Source organism: Mustela lutreola, chromosome 1 (assembly GCF_030435805.1).
Source record: "Mustela lutreola isolate mMusLut2 chromosome 1, mMusLut2.pri, whole genome shotgun sequence".
In the NCBI taxonomy this organism is placed as follows: domain Eukaryota; kingdom Metazoa; phylum Chordata; class Mammalia; order Carnivora; family Mustelidae; genus Mustela; species Mustela lutreola.
This window is the reverse complement of record NC_081290.1, coordinates 164,768,208-164,777,755: the sequence shown is the minus strand read 5'-3', so window position 1 is coordinate 164,777,755 and position 9,548 is coordinate 164,768,208.

Here is a 9,548-nt window from a genome sequence, read left to right as displayed (position 1 = left end):
TAGGCAGAGTGATAACGTGACAGTGGCCAGAGATAGAGAGATGAGCTGAGCGATCACGGGGAAGAGAAAGGGCAGATAAAAAGGAGCTCAGTAAGAAAGATAGACTGATGGGCAGCAGGAGGAAGAGGCAGATGCGAAGATAGGAACCTCGTGGAATAGCGCTGGAACCTTCTCCCGCAGTAATCCCAGGATACCACGTTCCTCTGTGCACTCGCTATGCGACAGGTGCTGTTCTAAATGCTCCACTGTATCTTTTATTCCTCACAACACACTGCCTTACCGATGATGACGAGGCTGGTGGAGAGGATAAATTACATGCCCAAGGAGACCCAGCTAGAGAGCAAAGGAGCCAGACATGCCCCCAGGCCTTGCCTGATTCCACAGACCCTCACCACCCTCCCTAGCAGTGGCCCCTCTGGATTCAGCCCCAGGTGACCAGACACACTGGACCAGATACAGAGAATGTTCTGGTGGCTGCAGGCAAGAATGTGGTCAGGGAGTAGTGTCTTTTACACCTCTTCTGGTCTCTGTCTATCCCCTTCTCCTGAGACCCCTGGCACTCCCCCTTGCCATCTGCCTGGGCCTCTCCAGGTCTCCCGCTAGCCATCACTACATACGCACAAAAGCGTGGACCAGCATCACTTTAAGGCATGGCCTCTGGCAGGAAGGCTTCACTTTTCGGGGGCTCAGAGTGTAATATGGGAAACACTGGGGAACAGGAAGTATTCCCTCTAAGCTTTAGTGACCCAGCGTGCACAGGTCCCCCATGCATACGCATCGAGCCAGTTCTGGCTATGTGACCTGCTCTGCCCAGGTGGGAAGGAAAGATGACTGGATACACATGACTTGTTGCCTTTGTGTCCGCGACTCTACCACAGAAGGTTCCCAGCCATACATAGCCACCAGCTTGGAAGGCTTTGCCAGCCAGACCGACCCCCCCTCTCCCCAAAAGCCAGGGTCTTGCTGCTAGTGGGGCCCACCAAACAGTGCTCTCACTCACCAAAGGAGCTCTGCTGTCCTCCCTGGCTGCCCTCTGTCAGGATTCAGAGGGGCTTCGGGCTAAGACGGCCCCCATGCCTAGCAGCTGGGCACTCTCAGACCCAGTCAGATGGCTCTCTGGGTCTGTCGAGGGCCCTCTACCCCTCCCAGTACCTCCCCAGTCCCCTGTGGGGAAGGGAGAGGAGTGCCCATTTCCGCTCACAGCTTGCCAAGGAACACTGAAGGGAGGAAGAGCTGGTTCACCTTCACGGGCTGGTAGTTTGCTAACAGCAAAGCTGGGACGCTTAGCACCCAGGAAGGAGGTACTGATCCCTCCGTCCCCTCTGCTCTGGTGCAGCAGGGGAGAAAGCAAATTAACCGCTCCACCCTGCCCACAGGAAATGGACTGGCGAAGCAGGCAGGGAGAGGCCCAGAGGGAAGGAGGCAGCGCAGGAAGAGGCAGGCAGGAAGGAGATTGGAGAAGAAACACCAACAATGGAACTCCAAGCTAGAGGGATAACTTCATCCAAGTGCCTCTACTTTCACCTCTAAGGACCCAGCTCCCCCAAGGGATTCACCCAAATTCATCTAGCTCATCCTGACCTTGCAATCTCATTATCAGATCCCAATTTGCAGCTCCAAGAGGAGCTCATAGTTTAGTCACCAAAGTCCTTGGTATCTAGCTCTGCTCCAGGAACCAAGGAGCTAACTCCTCTCCTGCTCAAGCCCCCTGTGGCTTCCTTAACCAAGGCTCCCTACTGAGCCTGGCAGTCAGGGCTCTCCCGGGCTGGCCCCAGCCTACCCTCCAATGTGTCTGCCACCAGTGCTCCTGGCATATCCCTGGTCAAGCATGCTTCCCTTGCTGTGTAGTGATGTCCTGCACTCCCTCGCCTTGACTCATACTGGAATCCCTTTTGCTTCAATGCTTCTGCAGATGTCAGCCACTCTGGGAGGTCTTTCTAGAGGCTCCGGAACCTCAGGAAGCTCTCCCTGTCCTTGGCTGCCATGCCACATTTGTTGTCCCTATCTTTCATTTATTTATGTTTATTCAAGGATAATTAACCTACAGTTATATAATAATATATAATGTTATTGTGCATTGTTATATATTATATATAATATATCATAACAGTGTTATGTTATTTTCAGATGTAGAGTATAATGACTCAACAGTTCTATATATTTCTCAGTGTTCATCAAGATACTGTTGTACCTCTCTTCCAGAGAGAAGAAAGTAACCTTTATTGAGAATTATCTCTGCATTCAATACGCCTAGTGTTATTATCTCTCTTTACAAATGAAGAAACAGATTCAAGAGGTTAAGTAACTCACTCAAGATCACACGACTATCGAGCCAGTGGTGGAGGCAGAAATCAAATCTAGGGCTAACTCTAAAATACTATTGTGCTTTGTATTATAGATGCTGTATAGAGCCCGTTCATAGCCTCTTGGGCAGTTAAGTTCTTGTGTGTATGGGCTATGCCTTCTTATCTCTTTATATCTAGGGCCTAATGAAGTGCTTAGATAACCATTTTTAGGATGAATGGAGGGATTGTGGGATGGCTGGATGGATGATATATGGATATATGGATGGATGGATGGACAGATGGACAGATGGATGGACGGATAGATAGATGGATGGATGGATGGATAGATGGTTGGGCAGGTGGGTGGGTGGGGGGTTGATAGAAGAGTATGATATCTCCATCTGAGAAGGCGGAAGTGGCCTGGAAAGGCCATGCAGATTTGTAGAATGAAGTTTAGGTACCACACCAAGAACCACGATTGGCCATCAGCTCTAAGCAGAGCCTTAGTAGGGGGAGAGCTGCTAAACCACCAGAACAGGAGACGGCTACCCCAGCAAGGGGCAAGGATCCTTTGACTTGAAACTTCATCATTGGACTGGGGAAACTGAGGCACCAAATAGCACTGGACAATTTGTCCAGGCTAGCCCAAGAAACAGAGGCACAACTAGAACCCTTGGACCCCTCAGTCCCAGCAGATCCCGCCCTGCCTGCCCTCTTGGTCTCCAAAAACCCCAAAGGCATGGCTGGGCTGAGAAAAGGTCCTCCCTGAGAGAGTATCTGTCCTTCATCCCCTTTAATTCCAGGGCACATCTTTTTTTTTTTTTTAAATTTTTTTTTTTTTTAATTTATTTGACAGAGAGAGAGAGAGCGCAATCACAAGTAGGCAGAGAGGCGGGGGGTCGGGGGAGCAGGCCCCTGGCGAGCAGAGAGCCCGATGTGGGGCTCGATCCCAGGACCTCGAGATCATGACCTGAGCTGAAAGCAGAGGTTTAACCCACTGAGGCACCCCGGCGCCCCTCCAGCACACATCTTTCTTTTCCTCATCTTCCTCCCCAAGTGCTTAAGCCCTTGAAGGAGCTTCAGATGGAACCCCCCCAAATTCCTAGATGAAGGGGAGCAGCTGGGATGGGCCCCCAAACCAGGAAGGAACAATCAAAGGCACAGGAAAGAAGCAGAGGCACTGGGTGTAAACAGCAGGAAGAGGTGATGGGGCTGAGCGACCCCCTGGGGCCAGGGAAAACCCACAGCACCCTGTTAGGGGCCCAGCGGGGGCTACAAGGCAGGCCAGCGCCCCCTCCCACCTCCAGCTGCACTGAATGGAGCAGTGGAGTCTGCAGAGGCAAAGGCCTGGGGTGTAGGCTCTGAGAAACCCTCGAGACAAAGCAGCAGCACTGTCCTCCCCAACCCCTCCTCCTGAACCGAATGAGATCCCGAGGCGGAGAACTGTTGTCCAGATCAAATTCTTCTTGGAACCATGCCTGCCTTCCTCCCCTCCTCTCTGCCCACACACCTCCTTCTAACGAGCTCCCATTCCACTCTTAAAAAGGTCAATGGAGACAAACGCTGCAGCCCCTTGTATCCCAAAGGCCCTGGCTGTCAAGGGCAAGGGGAGACCTACTTGTCTGCCGGCTGCCCCAGAACTCATCCCAGGGGCACCTTAAAAATTCGGGGTCTGGTCAACAGGGTCAACCGGGGGCATCTGAGACTTGATTTCCAATTCTGCCTCTGCTACTACCAAGCTGTGCAACTTCCAGCAAATCCCGTCCCTCTCTGGGCCTCAGCCTGTCTGGATAAAGAGGGAGCTCAGATGTGGCTGAGAAGACAAGGGGAGGAGTCACCAAGGGGACTCTGGGCCCTTTATCTTATCCTGCACCTGAGCAACCCTGCTCTTGTCTCATTCATTGTTCAGGCTTCAGGTAAGATTTCATTTGAAAAAAAGATTTGGTAACTGTGAAAAAAAGAAGAAAAAATATTAAATCCATAGGCCTAGTGGTGACCTCTGTGATTCCTTTCTGCTCTCTGTGTCATTCTGTGACCCCATACATATGCCTATGCTAGTTACTGGCTTCCTTAACCAGGATGGCTCTGAGTTCACACATTCTTTCCTGTGGTCCCTACAAGACGGTTATCACCACCTAACTTCGTGCCCCAGTTTGGATTCAGCCCCAAGCCTCTGGCTGAGTGTGTAACCCCCTAAAGTTCAGGAAACAGGTGCCCCCTAAAGAGCTCAGTCAGGATGTCACTGTCAAGCGTGGAGTGAATGTTTTAGCCAAGTAGGACAGCAGGGGGAAGCAGCGGGGGCTGTGAGCTGGGGTGCACAAGGCAACCTTCCCAGAAGTGGATTTCACTCAATAACACCAAGATTCCAAGAAAGGGGTTACACTGGGCATGCGGGAGGCTCAGCAAATGGACTAATCAGGCTTCAGAGGTGGGCAAGATCCTGAGTCAGAATGCCTGATCTGATTCAGTCATAGAATGTGCCTCTCACTCAGGCAAGCCACTTACATACTTAGCTTTAGTTTCCCCAACTATTCAAATAGTACCAAGGATTCTAACCAGCTCCCTAGGATTCTCCCCTGCTTCTGCCTCAGGCTCTTTCCTAGGGGTGGCCTTGGTCATGATTTTCATGGGAAAAGAGAAAGACATGGCTCTGACAGGTCAGTCAGAAACTTGCAAATTAGAGACCAAATCTAGAACCCAGGCCACCCTCCCCTGGTTCTGCGCCTGCCATACTCCATGGGTTAGGAGGGGACGCGAAGAGGGTAGGAGAGACAGAGGCATAATGGAGCCGGACCACATCCCACCCTTTGTCTTGCCAGGTTCATTAGCAAGCCTGGAGGAATTCCCACTGCTCCTCCGAAGGGAGGACTCCTCATGAATATTCATAGTCCCCAGAGGCCTTATTTGCATCGTCAAATTCCCTAAATGCCAGGAGAAACAGCAGCCTCTGTCCTCTCTGGCTGGCCCCCTCCTGGAAGAGGGTAACCTGCCAACCTAATCATGATCACTCCAGCAACCCGCCCACCTCCCTCACTTCATCCTGCGCTGGCCTTCCGTTTGCCCCATGATCCCAGGCACGTGTCCAGACCCTCCACTACCAAAAACTCCCAGGCTGAGCGAACAAGGTCTGAGTCAGGCAGGTGGGTGACCCTTCGCTGATGAAAGAAGACAAACAGACCCAGGGAATGGGGATCAGGTTGGCAAAGCTGTAAAAGGAAGAGAGGTGTCCTCTCACTCCTCCAGGAGGGGCGCCAGGCCTGGGATGGAGATGGTGCGGGATGAGTCGTTTTGCTGTCTCATTAGGCGGCACCAGGAGAAAGAGAAAGGAAGGAAGAAGGGTGTCATGCCTGCGTCCCGCCCTCACCACTCAGGCTTCCTTCGAAATGCAATTTCCATTTAGAACCATCCAGAAGTCCATCAGTCAAGACTGGGTTACATAAGAGGTAGCTCCTGCATGTGTCAGAATACTATATGGCCATTAAAAAGAATGTGGTCTAGGTAAAAACACAAAACAAAAACCCACAATATCCACAACACGACGCTGGGTGATATAAGGAAGTTGCAGAAACTGTGCTTAGCAGGGTCCTGCTTTTGTAACACAAACAGTCCATCAAAGTGAATGGATCAACCAGAGAGACTCTATAAAGACAAACCCTGGTGGGATGGATAAGAAGGGAATTTGTACTTTTCATGTTAGATGTGTTAAGTATTTCCTTCCTCTTAGAAGTTTGAGTGCTTTACAATGATAGACCTTATAATCGAAAAAAGATGATAAAATGGGAGGGAACACAAATTTCCCCTGAAAAGATGGCAGCTTTGCAGCTCCAGGCTGCCCCAGGCCCCCAGGCTGGCAGGCCCTGCTGAGGAGCAGGGATCAGCAGGTGTGGCCCCCTCCATTCCCCTCACGGCCCTGCAGGCCTGGCTCCAATCTGGCCTTGGGCTTGCAGTCAGTCTCTGTTTACTTCATTATGCATTTGCCCAAGGCTCACTCTCTGGAGAAGCACATTAAGTAAATTTTGTCAATTCTTACCAATATACAAAGCACTTACACATGTTCACTCATTCATTCAGAGACAGGCCTCAGCCTGTCCCGTGAGGCAGGTGCAGGGTGCTGGGCATATGAAGACCAAATAAGCCACAGCCCCTGGTCCCACAGGAAGATCTGGACAGGTCCTGTGGGTGCCTGACCCTCAGACTCCGTCACAGGAGCCGCCCAGAGTGACTCAGAGCACAGAGGCCCCCCGTCCTGAGCTTCAGGGAAGCAGAGGCATTAGCCGGATGAAGAAGGAGGGCAGCACACAAATGTGAAAGTGCTCTCACTGCCGCACACCTCCTGAGTGCCAGACATCATGCCGAGGACTTTTCCTCCCCATTCCATCTCCCTCCACCACAGCTCTCAGAGCGCAGCCACCATTACCCCTGGTCTGTGGGGAAGAAGCTGACAGGCGGGTGGGTCTCCCACCCTGAAGCACGGAGAAGGAAGAAGAGCATCTTGACTTCACAACAACCGAGGGAGAGAGGCCCTACGGGTTCCACCAAGGCCTCCCCGAGCCCCAGTGTCCCCACAACACCTGCTCCCATCCCTGGGGTTGACTAAATAATCCAGAACCTTCCCCTGGATGCCTGGATTAACTGTAGCAAGTACAGTAGCATTTGAAACCCAGGGTCTCCCAGGCACCCCGAGTCTGGAAACAGCCGGTTCTGCCTGCTTTTACCTCCCCAGGCTCAGCACTCTGCAGCCACGTGGAGAGGCGTACACCGAGCACGATGGTCCCACCGAACCGGTCTCCTTCAGGGTCCTCGGAACAAACAAGGCTCGTGGGAGTCTCCATTCCTTCATTTGTGCTATTCCTATGCCTGGAATACCAGTCCTATACATCCCTGTGCACAAAGTAAAAGATGCAAATGCTACTCCCACCATAAAACTTTCCTCACTTGTTCCAATTGGAAGAATCACTTCTTGGAACCTAAGTGCTTCATTGTTTTGAATGACTATGACTTCCGTGTGTGTGTGTGTGTGTGTGTGTGTGTGTGTGTGTGTGTCTTTATTTATGTGTGCAGGACTGTGGGCATGACTCTGTGTGTCTTTACCTTTGTAAGAGTGTGGACATGTCTCTGTGTGTGCATGTGTGTATGCTCACATGTGCGTGTCCTTATTTACTGGTGTGAAAGCAGGGGTGTGTCCGCTTGTGCTTGCGCATGTGTGTGTATACAACTAAACTATCCATCCCTGAGGGCTGTATGTGGCCCTGTTCCTGCTGAGCGTTCACACTCACCCATCCACATCAGTCACAGGACAGGAATTCTCTCCATCTGCCCTCATGTGCACAAGCTCCAACCCACACCGCCCTCCCAAGGAGCCCTCCCTACTCTGTCTGTGGCTTCTCCAGGCCCTCTGCGCCCCACAGGGCTGGATGTGTAGGAAATGGTCAAAGTATAGATGTTGACTGGTCCTTGGATCTTGCCGCTCTGGCTGGCAACATCACACCCGTGTCGATGGCTCCCTCTCCTACCTGTGGTCCCTTCCTGAAGGCACCCTGCCAAGGGACTGGGGACTTGGGAGCAGAAGTTTCTATCTGGGTCCAGAAACCAAGCCAGGGCTCCAGCCTGGAGGAGGTGAGCCTGAAGTACTCATACCGCCCTCCCCTGGTCCTGCCAGAAGACGTTGGATGTCCTACCTGGGGCCTCCCAACCAAGTGCCAGGAGCAAGGATTGGCTAGGGAGCCTGTCCTCCAGCAAAACAACATGGAGAGATGGCCAGAGTGTCTTAGGGCCTCAGCTACAAAAGTAGGTCACCGTGGGGAAAAAAGTGGTTAAAAAAAGAATAAATCTGTTTCTGGAACCTGGTCTCAGTGCTGACTGGGAGCTGAGCGTAGCTTTAGGGAGCTACAGAAATCTCCCTGCTTCTTCCCCAGCATCTCATGGGCCGCCTGCTCCCCAGTCCCTGGCCCCTGCAGCCAAAGCGAACTCTGTAGAAATGAGAGCAAACTGGGGGCCTCTGTCCCAGCCCACTACCCACCCTGGCTACTGCCACCTCCTGGGGGCTCCTCTCTCCATCCAGTGGCCCTGTGCCCACACTTGGCCCCGGGAGTGGGGACATCAGGGTGTGGTCTGCCTCTCTCTGCTTTCTGGGTCTTTTCTAAACTGCTCCACTTCCTGCAAAGTAGGGCACACCAGGGAGTGAGGGCGCTAAGATCCGAGGGAGTCAGGTCAGATGCACAGACACTACCCAGGCCACAAAAGGAAGCCTGGGAAGGGAGGGGACTCCCCCTTGGCCACCGCCCTGGGGAGCAGCAGGTTGCGACTGACAGAGCTGTTCATGGTGCTTGTGCTGGGGCGGAGAGTTGAGGGGCGGCGAAGACGAGGGCTGGATTGCAGGCCAAAACCACCCAGATCCAGTGGCAGGCTTGGCCCCCGGCACATCCGTCTCAGACAGTGATTTCACTGCACTCAGCCTCAGTCTTTTGATCTCTAAAGTGGGAGAACAATTCCTATGTCATGGCTCGCTGTGAACACTGAATGAAATGTTACATGGAAAAGATCTCAGTTAATAGTCCATAAAAATGTAAGGCGTGATTCTTACGTGTATCTATGGTCCCTTCTGTCAATAAATCCCAAAGATTGGCCACATGTTGATATCTGCTGAAACAGAGTGGAAGTGGAGGGGGTTCATTCTACCGGTCTCTCTCTTTTTGTATATTTGTGAAATTTTCCTAAATAAAAGTCAACATGGACACAAGGCTGTGATTCTACATTTCCCCCAGCCTGGCCTGCCCTGGACCTGACCTCTTTCGGCACCCACACATGCAGCCCAGATAGACTGTCCAAGGCCTGGACGGCCTCCTAGATGCCCCTGAAAAAGGCAGAGAAGCAGATCACTGTTCGTCGGGTGTCTCCTAGAGGCCAGTCACTGCAGAATATGTGACGTGGCTATCATAACAACTTGATTGACTGATTGATTTTTATTCCCATTTGACAGACATTTGAATGACTGGTTTTACTTTTTTTTTTTTTAAGATTCTCTTTATTTATTTGAGAGAGTCCAAGCAGGGGGAGGGGCAAACGGAGAGGGAGAAGCAGGCGCCCCACTGAGCAGGGAGCCCAATGTGGGGTTTGATCCCAGGACCCCGAGATCATGACCTGAGCCCAAGGCAGACGCTTAACCCCTTGATCCCCCCAGGCACCCGTGAGTGACTAGTTTTAGAGTCAGATTCTAGCCGAACTCCACACTTTGCTGCATTCTTTGCCTCGGTGCTGCTTTTC